Source organism: Panthera onca, chromosome C2, assembly GCF_046562875.1.
Source record: "Panthera onca isolate mPanOnc1 chromosome C2, mPanOnc1 haplotype 2, whole genome shotgun sequence".
Lineage (NCBI taxonomy): Eukaryota > Metazoa > Chordata > Mammalia > Carnivora > Felidae > Panthera > Panthera onca.
Genome location: NC_138347.1, coordinates 3,005,179 through 3,030,334, shown reverse-complemented (window position 1 = coordinate 3,030,334; position 25,156 = coordinate 3,005,179). Strand labels below are relative to the sequence as shown.

Below are 25,156 nucleotides of genomic sequence, written 5' to 3'. Positions count from 1 at the left end.
CAGGAGATCTGGCTGCCTCGTCTGGGGCACCGCCTGGCCGTCAGGGTTTTGAAAACTCCCCTGCAGATCCTGGCTCGCTGGTCCGAGCCCAGGCTGGTCCCGCTCCAAGTAGGGGTGCGTCCTGGTGGGCGGGCGGCCACTTAGCTGGGGGCAGAGGCGCCGAGCCGGCTTGGGCCGTGTTTAGCACAGTGGAGCTCTGCAGACAGCAAGCGTCTGTCCGGCTGGACGAAGCACACCCTGTCGACAAGGCTCTCGGCGGCCGCTAACTCCCGTGTTTTGAGTTTTCTGGACTTTCTGAAACACGTTCTGAGCCACCTTGAACAGGGCAAAGGTAGCAAAGATGATCCCTTTCTTCCCGGTGCCTGAACTTTAAAACCACCCAGAGATGCTCAGGGAATGCGTCCTGTTTGCTCAGGTGCTTAACCGGAAGGACAGAGAAGGGCCGAAGTCCTGGTAACACTGAACGGACCCAGGAGCAAAGCCGCAGCTCAGCAACCTGCCGTTTCTTCGTTTTGATTTAGGAGTGGGGTGGTCAGCCCAAGGACTCAGCCTCCCCCCCGGGAGCCTGCCCGCCTTGGCATCGGCCGTGAGCCCAGTGGCCAGCTAGACCGTGAAGCCCAGAATCACCCTCGGCGCCCTGAGGCGCCCCTGGTGGCAGAAACGGCTGCCTCGTCCCAGCAGAGAAGCCAGTGGTGACCACACACGGGATCGAGCCGCCCCCGTCCCCAGATGAAGGCACCCCGCCCCGTGTGAGGGCTGGCGGTAAAGCTCCGGTGATCAAAACAGCGCCGTGCTTGTTGGCGGGGGCGTAGACACCGAGCCGTCCGCGCCCGGCTGAGCGTCGCCGACGTGCAAAGCAGTTCGAGGGGGGGAGGACAGGCTTCTTGGCACCTGGTGCGGGAGCAGCGGCACATTCGTGGGCTTGACCGAAGCCTCACACCGAACACGAAAATTAATTCCAAATGGATCGCGGGTTAAATGTGAGACATCGTGTGCAAACCTTTAAGAAAACCCAGAAAATCTTCAGGGCCTAAGGGGGAGAGTTTTCAGACTTGACCCCAGAAATCGCATCCATCAGAGGAGAAATTGAGACGGGCGCCTGGGGGGCTCAGTCGGTTGAGCGTCCGACTTCGGCCCGGGTCATGGTCTCATGGTTCGTGAGTTCAACCCCCGAGTAGGGTTCTGTGCCGACAGCTCGGAGCCTGCTTGGGATTCTCTCTCTCTCTCGTTCTCAAAAATAAATAAACATTAAAAAAAATAACAAACAAAGAAACAAGCAAACGTCTGCATCGACCCCGAGGACTGAAGGCTGTGTTCGCACAAAAGCATGCACACGATGCTTAACCGCAACGCCTAAGCACCGACACCGGAAACGACCCGATGTCCTTCACCGGGGAGCGGCCGAGCTGACCACCGTCCGTCCACCAACAGCCCCGGGGCGCCACTCCAGCGGGCGGACCGCGCCCACCGCTCACGCAGCAGCCTGTTGGGCGCTCGCAGAGCTGTCCGGGGTGAGGAGAGCCGTCTCGAAGGCCAGCGGTTGGTGCAGCTCCGTTTCTGTCTGTTCCAGAGGTGAGGCGATTCCAGGGAAGGGCGAGTGTAGCGGCTGCCAGGGGCTTGGAGCTGGGGGGCTCCGGTGAGGCAGCACGAGGGGCCCTTGGGGTGGGACGGCGCCGTCGTCCCATGGAGCCGGCTACAGACTGCCGGAATTGCCTAGAACCGAACTCACACACGCGCACGCACGAGTGCGAGTCAGGTCTGTCTGTCATGTCTGAGCGTATCGATGTCTGTCTCTTGCCTGACCCAGAGCCTCATGTCCACATTCAGGAGGACAGAAGTGAAGGTGGGTCTTCAAGATGTACCCCCAGGCCTCGGGGCCAGGGCAAGCCTTCCTGGCCGGCGCTGTGGCTGGTGGTGCTGGTCACAAGGCAAAAGCGCCCTCACCCTGACAGCGAGTGCGGACCGGGTGTGGAGGGCCTGAAGCCTTCCCTCCAGCCGCACCGCCATCCGGCCGCTGGCAGACCCCCCCACACCCACCCCTGCCAAGACGAAGCTTCCGCCCCGAGCCCACGTCACATTGCTGCGGCTTTGTCCCACGGACACCCCGAGGCCTCAGTCCGGGGCTTCAGCCCTTGAAAGGGGAGCCAAGCCCTTATTCCTGGCAGGACAGGAGTAAACTCTGCCCTAAATAGAAACACCATTCATAGGGAGGCATTTACCATCAATGAATGAGGGAGAACGGTTACATAACCCCTGTAAAAATAGACCGACGTTTCAATGTGTTTAAAGGGCTGGAGGGGAATTCTCCGTGTAAGCTCCTTAGGAAATAGATTGGCTTCTGTCAACGGGGATCTTAGGGGCCACTGAGGGGAACAACGATTCAGCGTGTTTCACTCTGGCCGCAGAGGACGGTGGCTGGTGGAGCGCACTCGTGAGTACGTTCCCAGCTAACCCTTTCCTGGGTGGCAGGACATCCGCTCTCACGATCCAGTCCCTCGGTCACAGCTCCGCCGTCGGTGTCGGTAACTGCTCTCTGCCGTCGGGGGTGTTTCGTGTTCTCTGTTGGTCCAGAGCCCCAGCGTGCACCTGTCATCTGCCCTCATTTGGGGATGCAGGGCAGGGAGGCGGAGGGCGAGAAGGCTGAGTAGGGGTGGAGCGACTGACGGTGGTCCAGGGAGGTGGGTTTGTGGGGCTCCAGCCTCCTACTCGAGCAAATGTGTAAACCTCGGTACGCCAGGAAATAACGCAAAGCGCAGGGGAGATGGGGTGTGGACCATATAACACGGGATGGGAAAGGCCTCCCTGACAGTGTGATTTGAATACGGACCTGGGGGAAGTGAGGAGGCAGCCACCTGGAGGAAGAGCCGGCCGGGAGAAGGGGACGGCACGTGCAAAGGCCCCGGGGCAGAGGCGTGCTTCAGTGTTCCAGGAGGGGCAGCCGGTGAGGCTGAAGGGGAGAGGTGGCCATAGAAGGTTCTGATAGCATTTGCCTCCAGAAAGTTTACACCTGTGCTTACCCCTACCAATGAAAAGTTTCCTGGGGCAGACCGGGGTGGGAAGAAACAGGTTGTAAGGGGGTGTAAGGGAACTTTGGGGGTGATGGGACCGTCCTACATCTTGATTGTGGTGGTGGTTTTACGGGTTTAGACATCTGTCAGATACACAGATTTGCAGTTTGAATGGGTGTAGCTTATTGTATGCAAATTATACGTCAACTAAAAACACACAGAACAGAAAAGCTCCTAAGGGCCGTGAGCTGCGGGCAGCAGGAGCAGGTGTGGAAACCGGCCCTGGGCTCGGTCTTCTGGCACAGCTGGGGATGTTTCTCTTTCTAAAATTTTTAAAATGTTTATTTAATTTTGAGAGAGAGTGAGAGAGAGAGAGAGAGAGAAAGCAGGGGAGGGGTAGAGAGAGAGGGAGACACAGAATCCGAAGCAGGCTCCAGGCTCCGAGCTGTCAGCACAGAGCCCATCGTGGGGCTCGAACTCACAAACCACGAGATCATGACCTGAGCTGAAGTTGGACGCTTAACCGACTGAGCCACCCAGGTGTCCCAATGCACTTAAAAAAAAATTTTTTTTAATGTTTATTTATTTTTGAGAGAGAGGGAGACAGAGCATGAGCAGCAGAAGGGGAGAGAGAGAGGGAGACACGGAATCCGAAGCGGGCTCCAGGCTCCGAGCCGTCAGCACAGAGCCCGACGTGGGGCTCGAACTCACAGACCGAGATCATGACCTGAGCCAAAGTCGGACGCTTTACCCACTGAGCCACCCAGGCTCCCCCTCTGTGGGGATATTTCTAAGGAACAGAGGACTCAGCCCTTCTGTGGCAAGTGCCCCGCACGAGGCAGGTCCCCACCAGGAGGCAGACCACCCCTTGCCTGCATTTACAGGTGGGCATTGAGGGGAGGGCCCCGGGGCTGGTGTGTGGAGCCCCAGGGAAGGGGCCACCTCTCCCGCGGCTCGAGCTCTGAGCTGGCGTGGTGCAGGGGCTGCTGGGAGAGAGGGTGTGCCGAATCTGGAGCCTCGACCCAGCTGGAGATCAGGGCGCTGTGGCTGGAAAGGACGGCCTTCTCCCAGAACTCGCCCCAGGGGGCACAGAAGTATAGGAGAAGGCGCCCACTCTGGGCTTCCCTGGGCGGGCGTGCCCTTCGTGGGAGGCCCACAGCTGGGAGACCGTGTGTCCCTCAAGAGCCGGCCCCCCCCACCCCAATGCAGACGGAAACACGTGCGCGCTGTCACCTGCCAGGAGACGGTGAGTCAGCCCAGGAGGGACCTTTGCCAGCTCCTCGGGCCCAGGGCGCTGGGGGTGACCCTCCAGCCACCACCGTCCCCCCAAGTCCAGTTTTTAATGCTCAGATTCCTCGGGATCGAACTGCACACCCGGTTTCGCGACACACTTGTTTCCTGTTACACGACCTCGTGAGCATCTCCTCCCGTTACGTGGCCACCACTTTAAATGGCTGAAGAATCTTCCAGCAGGTGCACCAACAGTGCACGTAAGTGACCCGTGGTACACGGTGTGCCTAAGCGTGGATCCGTTCAGTGACTACGTCCGTGTGTCGGCTGCACGGCGCGTGGCTGGCCCGGTGCTGGGTCACCGACAAGAAGCAGATCCCCAGATGGGCACGTCTGTCACAAGCTGACGGGCTCCGGGAGGGAGGTGTGCGAGGTCCGACTGCACACATGGCCCCGGCGGGACCCGGTGGTAGGTTCAGGGAAGGTGCCCGCTGGCTGGGGCCGTGCCTGGCGGGGGTCTAGAGCACGCGTCATAGCTCAGTGCCCCGGGGGCTGGACGGCTGGCTGTGTGTGGTCCTGTCTGGGGCACACTTCTTTCTAATCATCGGCTTATTCCAGTGACACCGAGCCCCCTTCCCCGTTCACCGCTGGACAGAGTGTGGACGACCGCGTGGACGGTCTTTGCACCCAGCTCTGATATCCTGCTGAGATTAAAACTCTCTAGGAGCTAAGTGGCTTGTGGCTGAGTGCCGCATGCATTTGCAATGTCTAGGTACCGCTTTCCACCGTGGTGGCCATTCCGTTATATTCTGGACTCCCTACTTCGGCTTTTGCAAGGCCGCTCTCTAGACCACAGTACCACGAACATCTGGGAGCCGCCCACCCCCTTCCCTCCTGAGCTGAGCCCCAAACCCTGAGGCTGGCACGTGTGGCCACATGCGGCGGGGGGGAGGGGGCAGGCCAGCTCTCAGGAGCAGCACTGGGCCCCTTCCCGGGGGGAAGGGGTGCTTGGCTTGACTGCAGGGGGGCAGGGAGGGAGGTGGAGCACTGGGCCGGTTTCGCGCCACGGGGTGGAGAGGGCCGGCCCGGAGGTCACCTTTGGTCTCCCCCTCTGTCCCCACCAGGTAGCTTCCCGCTGACCGAGGGCTTTGTCAAGGCTTTCCTTGGGGAGGGCTGTTGGTGGGGAAGGGGGGTCTCCGGAATCGGTGACGAGAAGGGAGAAGGACATGACGTACAGATCCCAGACCACCTGGCCCGTGGAGGCGGCTGCAGAGGAGAACAAAGGCCCTGGGGCTCCCGGAAGAACCCCGAGGGCGTGTCCTCTCGCCAGCACCAGCCCAGCTCCCAGGGCACCAGGAGGCAGGGATGTGCTCGAGACTGTCTCCAAGACTCTATCCTTTGACCTTGCAAGCTGGCTCTGGACAGCGGGGAAAGGTCATCGTGCAGGGACACAGGCTGACGTGACTGTAGCAGCTGGTCAGCAAAGACGGGGCTCTGGTTCCCCCCTTCGTGCACACGAGCTGCTCCCGAGCCAAGAGGTAGAGCCAAAGTCCCGTCGCCTCGAATTCAGGCGTCCTCGCCACTGGCTTTGACCTGGGGAACGCGGCGGTAAGGACGTCCTGAGGCTTCCAAGCTCGGGCCTTAAACTGGAGCCTCTGCTGTCTGCTTCTGGAACCCGGCTGCCCTCCTGTGAGGCCGGCCGTGTAGCCACGAGGGGAGCCCCAGTCGGAGGAGAACCGGGGCCTCCAGCCAGCTCCAACTTGTGGCCACCCCTACCCCCCGGAATACCGGGGAGAGCAGAAGAACCCCCAGAGCAAACCGCAGAGCTGCAAAGCATAGCGAGTGGTGGGTTTTTATTCTAAGTCACTGGGTTTGGGGGTCATTCGTCGTTGAGCAGTAGATAATGAAACGGAAGTTGATATGGCAAGGTTCTTAAAAACGTAACGTCACATAGGAGTTCAAGTTTGGCTAACGAGGCCCACGTATACGGGGCATTCGCCCGGTTTCCAGAAATGATTGGACCAGGGTCTAAAGCTCTGGGTGCCGACACTTTCCCCGGCTATTGAGGCAGCGATTCATTTGCTGAGTCCGCGCCACGTTCACAGAAACCGTACCTGGAGAGGACACAGCGGTCCTGGTGCCCTCCCCTTGGAGCGTGGCCGGTTCCCGCCAGCCTCTCTCTGGCCCGTGTGTAGCCCAGAGGAAGATGCTTCCGGATGCCCTGGGAGGGTCTTCCATAACCTCAGGCAGGTTGAGGGCGAGCACGTTTTCCAGTGTTGGCCTTGGGGGTCAGGGTCATCCTTCCTTTCCCGGTCAGGCGGCCGCACCGGCAGTGGGGTGGCGGGAAGCCGGGACTTCCTTGCCGGCCCTGGTCCGGAGGCGGGCGACGTCCTCCCGGCGCGTCCCGTCGCGTCCCGTCGCGTCGCGGTTTCCAGCTGTCCTCCGCGCAGGGTCCTCCCAGGGAGGGCGCACGCCCAGGCCGGGAGCCACGGCATTCACACAAAAAGACTCATCTCGCGATCCTGAGCGTCAAACTCTGAGAGGCTCTGTTTTCTGCAGAAGACACCTCCTGCTAGTGGACTTACCTGCCCCTGAAGGCGCTTTTCGAAGCCGGCTCCCCTGCCCTGCAGCTCCCTGCCCGCTCCCGGCTCCCAAGCAGCAACCAGGCGAGCAGTGCCTTTCTTTGATCTCCAAAGGCGAGGAGGGGGCGAATCCACACGCCGGGTGCAGAGAGAGAGAGAGAGGGAGAGAGGGAGAGGGAGAGGGAGACATCTGGCTTCTGTCCGCTCGCTTTCGTGCATGACCGAGTTTTCCGGCTCACCTGCCACAGCTGTCCTCCCCCGACACCGGCCTGCCCTTCTGCCAGGGTCCTCGCTGCCGTCGGCCCACGGGAGCCGAGGGACCCGCCTGCTGTCCACCTTGCTCCTGCTCGGGAGCGCGTGACAAGAGCGGCCTGGTGACGGCAGTGCCCCGGAGAGCGGTCGGGGGCTCCGGGGCACTTCTGTGCGCCTTGTCTCCCGGAACCCCGGCCACGTCATTTAGGCCAGTGCTGCAGCCACTTCTCCCCGCATTTAGGAAGCGTGCAGGGAGGTTGTGAAACGCGCCACGGCACAAGGCCACACAACCTGAAGGTGGCCGTGGCCCTGAGGCACAGCAGCCACGGCGGGGCGGCGGGGCGTGTGGGCCTGGCTCGGCCATGAGCGGGGCGACCTGTCCGGCCTCCTCACCCTGCCGCGGGGACTCGGGACGTCCTCACGGGCCGCGTGAGTGTCCAGGGGGCCGGGGGCTGCCGAGACCACCCTCTGCCAGGACGGGGGCAAATTCACCCTTGCTGGCGGCGTGGGCAGCGTCCACGTTTCCACGGCACGCTCTCCCTCGTCCTCCCACCGAGAGAGCACTGTCCTTCGGTGCCCACCCCCTGGGCCCCCGGGAAGTGGATGTAGGAGCAAGAAGGTGCGGTCCCAGGAGCTGTTGTGATTGTGTCCGTGGAGCCCCCAGGACCCTCCCCTGGGCTTTTTCCGGGGCCCAGGGGCCCTGGGGTTAGGAGTGAGTGTGGGGACCCTGCCGTTAAATGAGGTCACTCGACCTGCTGGTCCTGGGGTCCCAGGCCTTGCCGGACACGGGCAAGGCCAGCAGGCTGCCGCTGGGGGCTGGGTGTGGACCCTCCCTGCGAGCAGCGGGCCCTCGGGAAGCCGGGCAGGGCAGTGGTGACCGGCCACACGACCGCTTCTAGAATCCAGTTGTGAGGTCGATGACGCCGTGGGGGCCGTTTTCTGGAGAAGAGTGCTTCGGGTCAGCCCCGCCGTGTTCGAGGGGCGTGCCTGAGTCTTCCTGGCCCTCTACCCTGTTCCTACCCCACAGAGGGGGGCTCTCACCAGAAGCCACCACCTCCTCTGTGGCTCTGAGAGGTGAGCCCATTAGGAATGGCTCTTGGAAACGGTCTTCTCCACCTCCCTAGGCCGTCCACGTAGGACCCGTGCATGGGAGACGCCACAGCCCCGGGCTCCCTGGGCCGCTTGCTGTCCCCTACCACCTGAGGCTTCCAGACCTGTCCAGGGGGTTCCAACAAGTCCTCTTGTCCCGGTGACAGTGGCCAGAGGCGTTTCACTCCTTCACTCCTTCATCCCTGCCCTGCCAGCCTCCGGGGAGGCCCCGGCTGCAAAGCTGGAGGGTGGTAGGTCTGGGAATTAAGCCCAGGTTCCAGTTGTTCCCCCAAGACCCAGGTTTTTTGGGAGTGAAGCGGCCCCACTGGGAGGGTCTCTGCCTGGTGTGAGGGTAGGCGCAAGGGCAGCCCTCCTGCTCAGCTGAGGCACAGGACGGTGACAACCAATGTGATTCAGGGTGTGGCCACTTGGGGTGCGTGTGTCCATGTTCTCTGTCATTTGGTGCTGAGGACAAGCTGTGCATATGACAGGTACCATTTTTTGGAGTGGGCAGGCTTCCTGGTGTGGCTGGGTCCTTGGACACAGACATCACTGTGACTTGGGAGATTCGAGTGACAGACGCTGGCCGGTCATGCCAAAAACCATGGGATGTGTTTAATAGCCCCTTTTCCTTCTGAGTTTTCTCCCCAACCCTCTCTCTTAAAAAAATGTTTTTTTTTTTGGTAATCAACTGTTTTTTAGAGAAGCTTTGGGTTCACAGAACAATTGAGGGGACGGCGTGGAGAGTTCCCGTGTCCCCCTGCCCACACACAAGCTCAGTCTCTCCCACCGTCACCCCCCACCAGAGCGGTGCCTTTGTCACAGTCGATGAACCTGAGCCGACACGTCGCCATGCCCCAAAGTCTGCAGTTTGCATCCCGTCCACTCGTGGTGTCATGCGTTGTGTGGGTTTGGGAGAACGTGCGAGGTCGTGTGTCCACGGCGATGGTATCGTACAGAGTAGCTTCGCTGCCTTAAAAGTCCTCTATGCTGTTCATCCCTTGCCTGTCTTTGAAAGAATTTTCTTTAATGTTTATTTATTGTTGAGAGCGACAGAGTGCGAGCAGGGGAGCGGCAGAGAGAGAGGGAGACACAGAATCCGAAGCAGGCTCCAGGCTCCCAGCTGTCAGCATAGAGCCTGACGCGGGGCTTGAACCCATGAACCGTGAGATCATGACCTGAGCTGAAGTCGGACGCTCAACCGACTGAGCCAGCCAGGCGCCCCTGAGCCTCTGACTCTTGAGCTCAGGTCATGATCTCACGGTGTGAGCACAGCCTCTGTGCTGACAGCTCAGAGCTGCTTGGGGTCCTCTCTCCCCCTCTCTCTGCTCCTCCCTTGCTTGCATTCTCTCTCTCTTTTTCAAAATAAATAAATAAGCATTTAAAAAATGTCCACGGTTTTGATGTCGCCGAACGTATCAGTCTTTTACACGAATGGTTCTTGGTGTCTTATCTGGGAGGTCCTCTCCCGCCACAGGGTCACCTGGATACTCACTTACATCTTCTTCTAGAGGTTTTACACTTTGACTTTCTACGTTTCATTTCCTAGTCCGTCTGGAGTGGCTTCCCGTGCGCGGTGTGAAGAAAGCATCTAGTTGTCTGTCGTGTGTACCGAGCGCCTCCCCAGGCACCTGTCATGCCGCTTCCCGTGGTTAACATCCATCGACGGGTGGGGGCGTCTTTCTGCGCTCACTGGTCAGCCTGTCTGTCCCTGAGCCGATACCCCACTTTATGACGATTTCAGCTTTGCTATTAGCCTTTCTGGCGGGTGTGATGATGCCCCCTCCTTTTTTCCTTCCTCAGAAGGGTCTGGGCCGTTCTTTAAAACTTGAGTCGTGGGGCGCCTGGGTGGCTCAGTTGGTTAGGCGCCTGGCCTCGGCTCAGGTCATGATGCTCACGGTCCGTGAGTTCGAGCCCCGCGTCGGGCTCTGTGCTGACGGCGTGGGAGCCTGCTGCGGATCCTCTCTCTCCCTCCCTCTGCCCCTCGTCTGCTCTCTCCCTCTCAAAAATAAACCTTAAAAAAAACAAAAAAAATAAAACTTGAGTTGTAACTTACACACAGCGAAGTGCACAGACCTCGAGTGTAATTCCAATTTGTTTTTGTAAGTGTGTGCCCTTGGCCGAGCTGCCAGCACTGCGTCACACGCCCTTCCCTCCTGGTGGCACAGAGCGCCCTTCAGGTCGGGCTGCGACACCGGCTCAGAGCCCCGCCTCTCTAAGCACACAGTCGGCATTTCGGGCTCGGACAGCCCACGTCCTGAGCGACGTCATTAGCACAGACTGTCAGATGCAGTCTCAGCTCCTCAAGGGGCCTGGATCCGGGCTGTTGGGACCATTTCAGCCTCCCCGCTGCCCTCGGAGTCCCCGGAGGACCCCCCATATGCCGCCTGAGGTCGGAGGACTCCATCAGCCATGGGGGTGGAGGGCACGGCTTGCTGGCAGGGACACCCACCCTGCTCCTGCCCGCAGCCCTCCCTGTGCCGTCCGCATCCATGGCCCGTGCTTCCTGTGTCCGAACTGACCGCGAGAGTCGCCGAACTGCATTTTCTGTATTCGGGAGCGGGGGTGGGGGTTAAAAGAGTGTGATGGGCTGGAGCCGGTCCCAATAATCCTGAAACGTCGCATCCCGTTCCCCTGTCTCTGCCTCCCGCATTCACCATCCCCACGGAGCACCCCTTGGAGAGGCCCTGCTAAGTGGCCAGCAAGCGGATTCCTGCAGGTGTCGCTTCCCACGGTGGCCGTCACCGGCCACAGCCTCCTGTGCTGCTCTGGAAGACAGCCATCGGGGCTCATTCCGCCAAAGCCCTGGCGGCAGGCCTCTCCTTTGGGCTCTCACACCTCCTCTGTCCTGGGCCTTGGGCCCTGGGTCATGCCTTCCAGGAGGTGCCTTGGGGTGCTCAAAGGGTGGCCTGCACCCAGACCTTCGCTCAGGACTCCGGCAGAGGTGTGGGTGGGGCTCCAACCTCTGTACGTGCCCCCCTGTCTCGCTCCGCCTGGATGGCAGCCCGCTCCCGAGCCGGCTCTGGACGTCGTGGCTGAGGGGACGAGACTGAGGGACTGAGCCACCGGGAGAAGCTGGCCCAGCTCCCGCCACATGCCTGCTCGGTGACCCCAGCCTTCCTTGCCGGAGGTGAGCGCACATGGAGCTCAGATGTGCGGGAGGAAGGGCCGTGGGAGGAGGGGAGAGGCAGCCGGAGCCCTGTGCACGGGCTCTGGGCTTCCCACCGTGATCTCCGGGCTGGCCCGACTGCTCCTTAGGAACCTGGTCTTGGCCAGCCACCAAGGGGGTAGAAATCCCCCCTGCCCCCCCCCCCCCCGGGAGTTTTGGGAAAACTGGCAGCTCTTTTTGGAAAAGCACAAGAAATGAGCTTTGGCAGATTTAGAATGGGAGAGCTCTGGTTCCACGAGGCCACATCTGATCGGTGGAACTGGGACCCCCGGGGCTGCGCCCGGAGGGGCTTTGAGGCCGCTGCCCACAGCTGTGCACAGGTCGGCCGGCCGCAGAGGGCCGGGCAGGTGCAAGACAGCCTGTCTTTGGGAAGAAGCGGGCACAGACACACGCACGCTCCCCCGTGCACACACGCTCACCACGACCGCCACGGACCAGTGCGCGGCAACGCACACACCCGGTTTCGGACCGCTCCCGGCCCCGCGTGGGCTGCAGCCAACCGTGCAGGGAAAGCAGGCGTACCGAGGCGGCACCCTGCGCCCCCGTTGGGAGGGCAACCGCAACAGGTTGTTCTGCCTCGCCTCCAGCTCTGGCCCAGGCCTCCCCCCTCTCCCGAGGCGAGCAGTGAGGAGGGGCGCTCGGTGCCCAGGCCCGCCCGCGGCTCCCACATTCTGCGGGCACTGGGGCTCAGGCCGTGCGTGGTGCGAGGCCGCCCCTTCTGTTTCCCAGGTGCTGGGCTCCGTCCTGGTGACCGCAGGCTCCTCCCCAGGCTCAGGGCCCCCGCGGCCAGAGTCCGGACACGGGACCCTTGGGCTGGCGCGCCCCAGAAGCCTGGCCCCCTCCCAACGGTGGCCGGGGAAGCGAGCCAGCCTGGCCGGGCCCCTTTCCTTCCTCCTCAAGCTTGCCTCCTGGGGACCCTGACGCTGCACCCACTTGAGCTCTGTTTATTATTGTTTTAAAAAGTAGTTCTTTCCCACAATTCTATCGCGCTGGAAGGAGTTTTTACTTAAACTCTTGAAATATATTTACTTTTGGCCCAAGGTCAGGTGGATGACGGTTTCACAAGGAAAGTGGGATCCCGGAGCCCTGAGTCACTGGGAATCAGGCCTTCTGGGACGTTTACACACACACACACACACACACACACACACACACACACCGCTGGGCATGCGAGGCGGTGACAGCCCGCGGGGAGGCGGCCAGGAGGGCTGAGCCGCAGCCCACGGCCCATCTGCTTCGAACTGTCGGGGAGCCAACAGGCACGCCTGTGACGCTGCCTGCATGTGGGGCACGGGCATGTGGTGACGGGATATTCAGACCAAACTGTCACGGAGCTGACAGCCTGGAAACACATTCTTAAAAAAAATGAGAGAGAAGTTTATTATTCTCTCCTATCAAAGAAACGTGGAAGCAGGCAGCCTGGTGTGGCGTTCAAGGATGTTGGGGCTGGCTTGTGCTGTCCGGCTGCTACCCCGTCCTGGTTCACCATTTGGGTGTCACCTTAAGGTCCAAAACGGCTTCGGGGTCCCAGACATTCAAAGTCTAGGCACACGAGGCTGAGCCTTTGGGGGCCGGGCCTGTGTCACCCTCCTTGGACGGCGGTCTGCTTACCTCCTCGTTCACTGGTTCCATATGCCCTTGGCCGCCAGACATGCGGGCTCAGGGCCTGGGCGCGATGCTTGCAACAGGCAGCTGAGGGTTGGCAGGGAGGGAGCATTCGGTGGTGGTAGGACGGGGGTAGATTTGCATATCACCCTATCTTGCCCAGAGACAGGCATTTGTCGACAGCCTTCCACCTCCCTGAAGCTTTGTACGCTTTCCTATGTCCTGGAGGGCTGCCGGAACCATCCCATTGTGCAGGTGCAGAAACTGAGGCCCTGGGAGCCTGTGGGATCTCGTGGCTGGTGAGGCAGGGAAGGGGCCAGGAGAGCTGCATGGCTGGCAGGGTGCAGGCGACAGGGGGGGCTTGACCCTTTCCTGAGGGGAGACAGGGCTGGCCCCTGAGGCTGCCCAAGACCAAGTCCCTTCCTGGCCCCGCCTCCCCGACCCCTCACACATCTGGGGGGCTGCGAGCCTGCTCCCGCAGAGCTCTTTCAGCGGGAGTAACGCCAGCACGTCCTGCATTCCCGTTCAGAGGCCCGGCTGTCCCCAAGGACAGGAGAGGCCCACGGCGTGCGTCCCACAGGAAGCTGGTCCCCGTCACTGCCCTGCGGATGTGCATTCCAGAGGCCCCTTGGAGCACTGCCTTGGATCTCCCGGGCCGGGCTGCCTTCGCACAAGGGCCCCGTGGCCCTCTCACGCTACGTGCCTGCCCGGGTGTGCACATGCCCGGCCGCGTGTGGGCGTGCGCCTGGGGGCCCTGAGTGCAGGAGCGGCACTGTGTGGACTTGTCATCTGAAGCAAACCAGCAGGCAGAGACAGCGGCGGGGGGGCCTGCCCAGTGTGGGCTGCTCGCTGCTGCTGTTTTTAGCCTGACAACCTGTACGTGCGGAAGCTGGGAGACGCGCTAAAGGTGTCGTCCCCTCGCGCTGAACAGAGCCGCCCCCCCACCCCCGACGTCTGCGGCACAGCACCCTCCCTCGGAGTGGGGCGGCCGGGGGTGGGCGGCCGGGGCCACCCCCCAGGAAAGCCTGTCACTCGGTACCGGGTTTTCAGTGGCTGGCGCTGTTTTCCAACTTGGGGTTTCGGATACCCCAAGGGGCCGCTGACACTGGGAGGCTTTCGCACTTGGGGCATGTTACGGCAGCCCGATACAGCAAGTGAATTTGCCCGCCTTTTCTGTCTTAAGAGGACTCGTTAGGAAGGGAACAGGATTTTGTCTCTGGGGAAACAAAAGCCGACACAGGGAGAGCCGTAGAATGCCCTGGACTTCACCTGGAGCACTTCTTATAATGTGGGCGGTCCTCAGCCTGACAGGCCCCTACGGAACAGACCCCAAGGGCTGGGGCTCCGCAGGGCCTTCCAGCACTCTCGGTGGACGTGGGGCCACGAGGGCGGGTGACCTGAGCACAGGCCTGTCCGTCAGCTGCCGTCACAATAACGCTGCATAACAGCATATGCTGGAGTAGAGTCAGGTCCAGGGACAGAGTCCTCCCTGGAGGTGACCCCCACGGCTGGGGCAGAGCTCTGGCTCCTGGCTTGGCCCAGCTCCCGGGTCCCCCCTCACTGGGACTCTGCATTGGCAGGAAGAACCTTCCAGCAGGTGCCTGCTTTGGGGGCGTTCCTCACCCCGTTCTGGTTCCATCTCTGAACAATTGATGAGGTGAGTCACTTATTTGCGTGATGGATTGAGGGATTTGACCACACCCAGACTTCTCATTCCACCAGAAATGCCTGTGCCCCGGCAGCCCAAGCCTCCGCCCCGGCCCCGGGGGGCTGGCGAGGGCGGTGCATGTCAGTTTGGGAAACTGGCCAACCTTTGAGGAGTCAAATTATGATTTTGACAGGCTACCTGTCATTCCTGACCCCCACACTCCCCCAAACAGGGGAGCATTTTATCTGGAGAATTCTTTTCTTTTCTTTTACTAAAAATTTTTAAAAAATGTTTATTTATTTTTGAGAGAGAGTGAGAGAGACATAGTGTGAGCGGGGGGAGGGGCAGAGAGAGAGGGAGACCCAGAATCCGAAGCAGGCTCCGGGCTCCGAGCTGTCAGCACAGAGCCTGATGTGGGGCTTGAGCCCATGAACTGAGAGATCATGCCCTGAGCCGAAGCTGGATGCGTAACGGACGGAGCCCCCCAGGCGCCCCTGGAGAATCCTTTTCTTTTTAAATGTTTATTTATTTATTTTGAGGGAGAGAGAACACGTGTCCATGCAGGTGCATGTGTGCATGAGCTAGAGGGGGAGGGGCAGAGAGGGAGAGAGACTCAATCCCAAGCAGGCTCCACACTCAGCACAGGGCCCGACACAGGACTCCATCCCACGAACCGGGAGATCGTGACCTGAGCCGAAATCAAGAGTCGGACGCTCAACCGGCTGAGGCACCCGGGTGCCCCTGGAGCATTCTGAAACTCTGTTGGGGTGGGGGTCCCAGAAACCAGGCTGGAAGGCCTGGGGCTGCGTGAGCGACGCAGGAGTGGAACACAGAGCAGCCCGTCTGGGGCACTCCTGCACATGCCTTTGGCTCCTGCTTCTGTGTTGGGATCAGATGCACGGGGCAGGCCCGGCTCACGGTTTGCAATCGTTAGTCCTTCCCCTGGCTCACCAGGAGTGAGCCCCAGCACTCACGGTCAGTGTCTCGCGGGCAGTCTGTTTGGAACAGCGTTGCAGAGATGTGTCGGTTATTCGCGTCATGGGCAAAATCGTTATTGAACAGACGGCGGCAACCTGACCTTCGGTTGGAAAAGCTGCCTCAATACCCACCGCTTCAGTGTCTCCCTCTGTAAATGGGGATTCGGAGACTTCCCACCCCAAAGGGCATGTGAGGATCGCACAGACTGACGTGTGCAAAGCTTTGACACGATAGAGCCAAGAAGGGTCCGTAGGCTGAGTTGTGCCTCCTCCAAATCATACGGTGAAGCCCTGACCTCCGGCCTCCGAAAGTGGCAGTATGGCCTTTAAGGAGGTGATAAAGGTAAAACGAGGTCATCGGTCGAAGGTACAATCCGACCTGGTTGGTGTTCTTACAAGAATTCGGGACAGACATACAGAGAGAGAGCATGTGAAGACACGGGCAAAGCCAACATCCACCCACCCGAGAGAGAGGTCTCAGGAGGAAGCAGCCCTGCTCACGCCAGGATCTCGGACCTCCAGCCTCTAGCACTGGGAGGCAACGAGTTTCTCTCATTTAAGGCCTGCGGGGCTCTGTTCTGGCAGCCTCAGGGCACTGATACTCAGGTGCTCAGGAAGAGTGTGTTGCTACCAGTGGATTTTCTCAGGGGGCTTTCTGGCGTTTTAAAGTGTGGCACTCCATTTCTTAAGGGCACCTGAGATGCTTAGAACTTTTCCTATGTGTTTTTAAAAATGTATTTTAGGAAAGTAAGTATTAGCACATTTTGCCGCTATTGAGAAATACAACGGTGTCTGTTTTAAAAATACACGTGTGGTTCTGTTCCATGGAGCCCCGGATATCACCGGTCCACACCATCACCCCAGAGCTGCGGGGTCAGCAGACTCCTGGTGAGTCTCAGTGGTCAGAGATCCAGGGTCAGGGGATGTCCCAGGGTCCTGCTTCCAGTTGCCCCGTGTGTCACTGGTTGGCTTGTTTCGGGGACAGAATTAATCTGGTGCCTCTGTCAGTGGATTTTACTTGGATTTGTGTAGAAGTCAGTTACTAGCAAAAGGCATCAGAGTACTCATGAGCCCTGCCACCCTCTGTACAGTGCCCTGGCCTCTGCTCCGCAGAGCCCTACCCTCTGTATGGGGTCTCGCCCTCTGTGCTGAGAGTCTCCCCGACTCTGCAGAGCCCCGCGCCCCCGTGGAGCCCCGCCCCCTCCGCCAAGCCTCGGCCCCTGTGCTGAGCCACGCCCACCCCGCAGAGCCCCGCCCCCCGCACGGAGCCACGCCCCCTCCACCGAGTCACGCCCTTTGCGTGGAGCCACGCCTCCTCATCAGACCCCCGCCCACTGCGCTGAGCCTGGCCCTCTGCACGGATCCCTGGCTCCCTCGGTGGAGTCCCGCCCCCTCCTTGGAGCCCCCTCCCTGCACCTGGCCCCACCCCTTTCGCGGAGCCCCGCCCCCTCCGCCCCAGCAGGAGAGGGGGGTCTCTGGCTGCAGGGCAGGCTACTCCCAGGACCTTGCCAGTCTCCTGCGCGCGCGCAGTGTGGCCACGTGGGAGGGGGCCCGGACCAAGGAGGGGCCCCGTAGCTAAGAGGGGGAAGAGAAAGGGCAGTGGGAGTAATGGCCTAGCCCACACCTCTACTGGAACTCGGAAGCTGGGGCTGCACTCCCTTTGGCAAATAAAAAGCCAGAGGATGCTGCAAAAGTGTCTGAGAACAACTCTCCTCGCGTTGCATTGCTGCTGGCAGGCTTTGCGAAGAATCAGGAAAGATAAGCCACGAACAATGAAGCGATGACGTAAAACAGGGTCATTTGTACAAATTCTGGCAAAGGGCCCATTGGTGAGGTGCGTGTGCCCAGACGAGTGCACGCCGCCGATTCTGGCTAAGTGGAGGACAAGGCCGGTCGGATTAGTAAAAGTCTGAATTATGGAAAGTTAATGTCGGGCTTCCGGGGTTCTGCCACGTCACCGTGAGCGGTGGCTTTCTCCCGCAGCAGGTCCCCGGGTTTGGGTCTGGCGCCTCAGCCGCCATCGAGCACCTGTTCCCACGGAGCTGTAGAAAACATGTTCTCAGGAATGTTGTCTCTTCTGGTTGTCTGTGTCCCTAGCTTGGCAGATGGGTGTGAAGGGGAGGAGTTACAGGTGTGTGGCCCTTGGAGCCTCACAGGGCATCTCCCCCGTGTGCCCCGTGGCTGCCACCTGCATATGTCCTGTCGTCTAGGCTCTTCCGTGAGGGATCCTCCCTCTGCCATCCACACGGCCCGTGGCCAGCACTGACCACAAGCCGCCACGTCCTTGCCAAGGGTGCTGCCTGTGGCCTTAGGGCTGTATGGTACGGGCGGTGTGGGTCACCTGTGGGCCCGTCTGGCCTCACCCCTGCTACTGGATGCAGTTCTCACAGAACAAAGCTGTGGGTGTTCTGGGCACTCTGAAGTTGGGCGAAAGCTGTCGGCCTCCCACCCCTTTCTAGGCGCAGAGGGGCCCCCCGGAGTGGCAGAGACAGTTCTGTGCTGGGCTGACAGGGAGCGGGGCTCGTGGGGACCCGGGATGGACTTCCTAGGCCTGCAAGGACTTCAGCGGAGGCTCATGCATTCATCCGCTCACTCACTTGTCCCTTCAAGAAACTGTCTCGAGGCCCGCCATGTGCCTGGTACCGGGGCTATACCAGGGACTGCCACCGTCTCCGACCTCATGGGACCCAGGTCCCAGCAAGGGAGACCGCCAGCCAGCACACAGAGTCAGGTAGGAACGGCGGGCCAACGCAGGGCGGAGGACGGCGACGGACGAGGGTGGGGTGTGGCACTTCTGGGTCGGGGGACAGGGGACCCGGGGAGGGTGGGGTGTGGCACTTCTGGGTCTGAGAGAGACAGAGCGATGTGGTGCTCTGGGACTCCCTCTGAGCGGAGGGCCGAACGGGTGTCCAGTGGGACGTGAGCTGGGTCAGCGGGGCTGCAGGCAGGTGAGTGAGGGCGAGGCCAGGGGGCGGGGCAGACCCCATATGGCCCAGAAGCCTCACGGAGCGGGTCTGGCCTCTGCTGGGGGGGCGCTCAGCTCCACTGAGCAGACTGGACTCCCGTTTGCAAGCATGAAATGTGGGTGGGGGTCCCGGTGCGTGTGTGGGGAAGGACCTGCCGGGGCACGAGGCTCCGCCGGGTCCTGGGGCATCTTCCACCCCTCCCTCCAGCCCCAAGGACACCCTGTGCCTGCCGGTGGCAGCTCTCTCCAGGCAAGAGGAAGACAGTGTCCCCCCCACCCCCGCCGGGCTCTCCCTCCCACCTCCTGAGTGGATATTCTTACTCTCCTCCCTCCATCCGCCTGCTCTCGATGACGCACACAGACTCCGGCAGCCGTCATGACTCTCCACTCACATCCGTTGTCATCGTCGCGCTGTGGGGCTCCTGCCGAGGTCCTGGGCTCCTCGCGTTATCCCTCCTTTCCCTCCCAGGGAGTCCTGTCCCCTTTCTGGACCACGGTGGCGGTGGAGGGGCGGGTGTGGAGGGGGCAGGAGATGCTGAAAAAGCCCAGCCCCCACCTCCCTTCAGAAGAAAAGAAACTCAGTGTCCATTTGGGCAGGAATCCCGCAGCCCCAGCGGGAGAGCTGGGGGGCTTTGCTGTGCTGGGAGGGTTCTGGTGCTCAGGGGACTGGACGTGTCTGCCCCTCCTGCCCCCTCCCCTCCCCCAGAGTCCCGCAGCCCGTCCTTGCTAAGAATCCGGGCGTCTCCTCTGGTCCTGACGTGCACAATTTTACTCCAGGTCCCCAGTGACAAGTGCCAGGGTCAACGGCTGTGACTTCCGCTGGGATCCCAGAGCTGGCAGGGAAGGAAGGCAGCTCATCACAAACACGGGTACGCAAGCGGTGTCTCCCCGACTCCTTTAAGTACAGGGAATGCTGAGGCCCAGCTTTGGTGGCGCCCCAGGTAGGAGTCGGGGGGGAGAGGGGGAGGGGCAGGCGAGCCTCCCGCCGTGTCTATAAGGTGGCCGCCTCCTCCGGCTGCCCACCTGGACCACTACACAGCACATGCAGACCCGTGCCTGAGAGTCACTCCTGGCCCCATGGACGCCCCAGGGCACCTGGTCGGGGGGAAGGAGAAGTGCCAGGGTGGGTTGGTGTCTCACAGAGAGGAGGGAGGGTCACCGGGGCAGGAAGGGTCAGAGAAGGCCCCCCTGGGCAGTGAGTCTTAAAAGGATGTCTGGGGTGAATTCTCATGGCCGACCGGCAGGAAGAGGGAGAACCGTCATTTAGGACAGAGCTGTCCCAGCCCCAGGCGAGGGGGGCCTGGGGTCCAGCCCCAGGGTGGTGCGGGCTCTGTCAGGTCTCCATGTGTGAGCGGATAGGTGCTCCAAGCTCTGTACCTGTCAGGGGGTTTGGGAGAGTCTATCGGGGAGGGAAGAACAGGGGTTCCAGTCCTTCCCGGGGCTGCCTCCCAGAGCCATAAATTACGTCCATTATGTGCTGGATGTAAATTATGGTTTATTAGTTTCCTAGAGCGTCTGTGACAAAGTCCCGCAGATTGTGCGGCTTAAAGCACGGAAATTTATTCTCTCGCGGTTCTGGGGGCCAGAAGCTCTAAATCAAGATGTCAGCAGGGTGTGCTTCCTCTGAAAGATCTGGGGGACAATGTGTTCCTTGTCTCTCTCCCAGCTTCTGGTGTTGCCGGCCGTCCTTGGAGTTCCTGGGTTTGAGGACGGGTCCCTCTGACCTCAGCCTCTGCCACCCATGGCTGATTGTCCCCGTGTCTCTGCGTGTCCTCTCCTCTTCTTATAGGGACACCAAGCATTGGATTTAGGGCCCACCCTATTCCGGTCTGACCTCATCTTAACTAATTATATCTGCAGTGACCCTATTGTCAAATAAAGTCACAGTTGCAGGTACCAGGGGTTAGGACGTGGACGTGTCTTCTCGTGGGGAACGCACGATTTAATCTACAATGGATAGTAAAGTGTCTCCCTCCCTTTAGGAACCACGGGGTGTGGGCTGCGGGATGTGGCCCGTGGTTCAGTCCCCACAGGTGTGGCCTGTGCTGGCTGTATTTCACCCGGATTCCCGGGGACTGCCACACCCCGGGAGTCACCAGGGCTGCCGGTGTCGGTGGCTTTCTGAGGACGAGCTGAAGCTGTTGGCATTAAGTGGGGGCTCCGGAAACGTCTGCCCTACAGGCTGCTCCAGCCTCCGAGGCGACCCGAGAGATAAGTGGGTGGAACCGAGGCTCAGTCGTGGGCAGCCGCGACGAGCAGAGACACTGAGGCTCAACCGCGGCCGGGGTGTCTGGGGGCCAGTCCGCTCCAGGTGGGGGCTGTGTGGGGGCTCCAGCGAAGCCGCCTGAATGAAGTGGCAGACGCTCGGCCCCGGGCCAGCTCCTCTGGAGAAGAATGCCAGCCGAATCTCCTATGGCCGGTGGCCGGGCCTGGTCGAACAGAATTAGGGCTCTTCTTGCAGAAGTGGAGGAGGCAAATCTGGAAGGGATGTTGGGGGCAGGCACACACGCTCACTGTCACCTCTCCACCGACTGACAGGCGAGTACCGTCCGCACAAGCGTGGACAGGGTCAGGCACTGTCTTCTGTCGGGGACACGCTGAGCCCATCGACGATCCACCGAGGGACCCCACCCTGGCCTCCAACCAGGTGGGCACCCGACGAGAAGCCTGGATGCCATACCTCCAGCAGCAATAGCTTGGTCTTCCAGGAGGATCTCTGGGCTCCAAGAGGCCCCGACAGAGCAGGGTCCTGGGTCTCCACCTTCCCAACCCAGAGACCAGCCCCAGCATCACCCCACGGGGACGTCTTTGTGCAGATGCGCCCCTGGGAAGCTACAAGCGGGTAGGAGGTGCTCCCAGGCGGGGTACGCACAGCACAGGGACACCCGCTTCCCGGTGAGGCGTGAGCTTGCCCGGATGCGCACGAAGCCTGGGCGAGCACCTGAAACGCGTGTACTGTTGTGATCCGTAACAGCGCGGTGGCCGTTGGGCCTGCAGGGGCTGCTGTCACATCCGAGTTGACCTTGAGTCGTGGCTCCATAGGAGACTAACTGTCTGCTGTCCCCTCTCTCAGCCGGGAGCGGAGATGGGTGTTGGCTGAGCCCTGGAGCGGGGGGGGGGGGGGGGGGGTAGACTGGCATCACCATGTGCCCGGGGGGCCCCCCTGCACCCTGGTGCCCTCCTAAGTGGGCGACTCCCCGGGGCCCACGGGCCAGAGCCGCACCCTCCGGAACTGGTTCTCCTGAGTATAGGGCCGGGCGGGATGGAAACTGAACAGGCTGTACCCAGGAATGCAAATGACTCTGCCTGAGAAAAGGGAAGGGCATCCAGCCACGGCCCGGAGCTGGCGGCCCCTGAGCCTCAACACAGCTGGCATGGAAAATCCCCTGCCCCAGATGCGGCCTCGTCTCGTCTCCGTTCTGGAGGGCGGGGGTAGGAGAGGTGACCCCGATGGGGAAGGCCTGGGTCTCACAGGCGCGTGCAGCTGAGCCCTTTGGACCTCTCTGGTCCATCCAGCCGTGGCAAACTGGGGAGCCCTGCCACGGTGAGCCTGTTTCCACCCCTAAATTTGGAGCCCAGAGTTGGAAAAGCCAGACTGCGGGGGGGGGGGGGGGCAATGCCAGCCAAGCCACCAGGGCCCACGTGGGTGCAGGGGGTGGAAATCCTGGCATCCGCAGCCTGTGGCGGCTGGGGGGGGGCAGTGAGGACGGCGGGACGGAGGGGCTTCCCGAAGGAGAAGCCCTGCTGGGGCACCCCCCAGCCCCAGGACAGGGGAGCCTCTTCCAGAGGAAGCAGTGGGCAGCTGGCCCCAGGGGAGGGGCATTGCTCAACGCAGGAGGGAGAGGCCTGTACTGTTTCTGGGCCGGGAGGGGTCGTCAGCCCAACTGAGAGGGACAAGTCGTGGGACGAGCCCCGTGTTGCCCAACTCCTGTCCCCGGGCCTGGAAACCCAGAGGCCCCTGCCCTGTGTGAGTCTCTCGGTGGCCACCAGCCACTGGGTAACTGTGGGAGCGGCCCTGGCAGGAAGCCGCCCTTGGATGGCGCAGCCGCGGCTGGAGCCTGCCAAGCCTGACACCCACCTCCCGGGGGCCGAAACCGGCGTGGGGGCTGGGCCTCTCCCGCGGGGGCTGGTGAGCCAATAGTGCCGATGACGCACTGCGGTGACTGACATAAGGCCCCGGGGCCGCGAGCATCCTTCCATTGGCCAATAAGTATATCTTGACCCGAGGGAGGCAGGCGGCCGCGATACAGTTAAGTGTTCAGAATTTGCCTCAAAGTCTCCAGCAGTCACCCGAGAGTTCGCTTCTTTAGCAGCGCTCTCCTCCCCGTGTCCCCAGCCCGCCAACAGTCCACACGGGTCCCCTCGCCTCCGTGATGCTCGTCACAGGATCACGCACGTTTGAATCGGATGCGATGGAAATGTTCCAGGTTTTGAAATGCCCACGTACCTTTATTTCCACCGCCGGCGTATTGTTCGCAGTATTGCGATGAGACTGGTAAGATGGGCCTTAGAATTAAGCCCACTGAAGTAGGAAGCCATCAGGGGTGTGACGCCCCAAAGTCCCCACCCACCATCCCTCTTACCTGCCGGGTGAAAGACGGTTCCGGAGAGGAAATACCGCGCTCGAGTTTCCCCATGTCGCGTGCTGGATTTTTTCACGCTGCGTCCGCGCCGTGGAGTGACCTCACAGCCCCTAGAAATGTTTACGTCTGCTCCCCCCGCCCCCGTCCTTTCTGTCCCCATCTCTGAGCTGCTGTTTCAGGGAGTCAACTCTGTTCATGACACCAGAAAAAAAATCAAGCAGGAAACGGAAGGACTGCTGTTTCTGGAGCATGTGAACATTTCGGACAGCTGTGTGACCACCCTGTCACCGCACGGAGACAGTCCATCTCACTCCCGGGGGCGGGAGAGGACAAGGCAGACGAGCGCTGGGACCCTGTGAGCTGTGCGTGGGCCTGTGCTGACCTCCCGCCCACCCGCCCGGGGGTGAGGGCCCTTCCTGGGAAACGAGGCAGACTTCTTCCTGCTCCCCTGTGGGTCCTTCCAGCAACTGTCCAGGAGTGACCCCCCCCCGCTAGGGAGGACATTCCCTAGAACGGCCACGCCTCTTCCCGAAGAGGGTCCTTACACCCCGAGCCGAAAGTACCCCATTTCTCAGAGCTTCTCAGAGTGACCCTGGAGATCCGGGAATTAAACTCATGAGTTTATGAAATAAGAACCAAAGACGAAGCTTCTGGTAAGATTGTGTTGGTGGAAATGTCTGGAAAGAGGAGGTCAGCTTAGCGGCAATGAGTGTAAAACCAGCTTGCTGGGAAATCCCACGTGTAACCACAGGCTTAGAGCTTTAGGGCTCCTCCGAACTTTCTAGGGTTGGACCCCGATGGAGGGAGTGTGCAGGAGGGGGGCCTCGGGCATGGCGCCCCCGACAGGACATGCTGCCGGCAGACCCAGCAGCCAGGGCTTGTGAGTTGGTTTTTTCTTCTCTCCTTAAAAATTTTTTTTTCTAACAATAACTCTTTTGTTTAACAAGTTAAAGAACTTGCTTCATTTATTTGTTTGTTTGATTGTGGTAAAACACACATAATGCAAAGTTTCCCATCTTGACCATTTTTTAAAAATGTGTATTTATTTTGAGAGAGAGAGTGAGAGCGCAAGATGGGGAGAGGCAGGGAGAGAGAGAGAGAGAGAGAGAGAGAGAGAGAGTCCCAAGCAGGGTCTACACTGTCAGCGCAGAGCCCGACGCGGGGCTGGAACCCACGAACGGTGAGATCGTGACCTGAGCTGAAATCAAGAGTCAGACACTCACCCGACTGAGCCCGCCAGGCTCCCTGTGGTCACTATTGTTAAGTGGGCTTCCATACTGCTGTGCAGCCCCACTTCCCCCCATTTCCAGGACTCCGCTCATCTTGTAAAGCTGAAACTCTGTCCCCATTAAACCCTGAGACCTGGTTCCCCCTCCCCCAGCTCCCGGCGGCCTTCATCCCATTTTCTGTCCCCCACCCCCCAACTCCCCCAGCAGGGCAACCACACACCCCTGTGTCTCTGGCACATGCATGATGTCCTCGGGGCTCATCCACGCTGCAGCAGGTGTCTGATGTCCTTCCCTTTTAGGGCTGAAAGTTAGTCCGCTGTGTGGACAGACCACATTCTGTTTATCCATTCATCCATGGAGGGGCACGTGTGTTGTTTCCACCCTTTCGCTATTGTGAACGATGCTGCTATGAGCACGGGTGTTCAGATATCTGTGTGTTTAAGCCCCTGATTTCAATTCTTTTGGGTCTATGCCCAGAGTGGAGTTGCTATAGATCATACTGTAATTCTATGTTTAATTTTTTGAGGAATTTCTATGCTTGATTTTTGGAAGATTCAGAGTTTCAACATTTCCTTAAATTTTTTTTAATGTTCATTTATTTTTGAGAGAGAGCGAGAGCGCGCGAGAGAGAATGGGGGAGGGCCAGAGAGAGAGGGAGAAAGAGAACCCAAAGCAGGCTCCGGGCTCCAAGCTGTCAGTGCAAAGCTCAACAAGGGGCTCGAACCCACGAACTGCAAGAGTGTGACCTGAGCCGAAGTCAGATGCTTAACCAACTGAGCCACCCGGGTGCCTCACAAAGTTTCCTTAATATTTTTATAA

The 25,156-nt window shown here is 60.5% G+C and overlaps 1 long non-coding RNA gene across 3 annotated transcripts; it reads left to right on the top strand.

Moving 5' to 3' along the window:
- Positions 1-2,331: 2,331 nt before the first annotated feature.
- On the top strand, positions 2,332-24,076 carry LOC132684042 (uncharacterized). Of its 3 annotated transcripts, none has more exons than XR_009612543.3 (4): positions 2,332-2,431; positions 18,171-18,291; positions 18,887-18,955; positions 19,303-24,076. It is a non-coding gene; the product is annotated as an uncharacterized LOC132684042 (long non-coding RNA). The 3 variants fall into 3 exon arrangements; XR_013557813.2 differs by lacking the exon at positions 2,332-2,431 and having other exon boundaries at positions 17,108-18,291; positions 19,303-19,394; positions 20,192-24,076; XR_009612542.3 differs by lacking the exon at positions 2,332-2,431 and having other exon boundaries at positions 17,108-18,291.
- Positions 24,077-25,156: the final 1,080 nt, after the last annotated feature.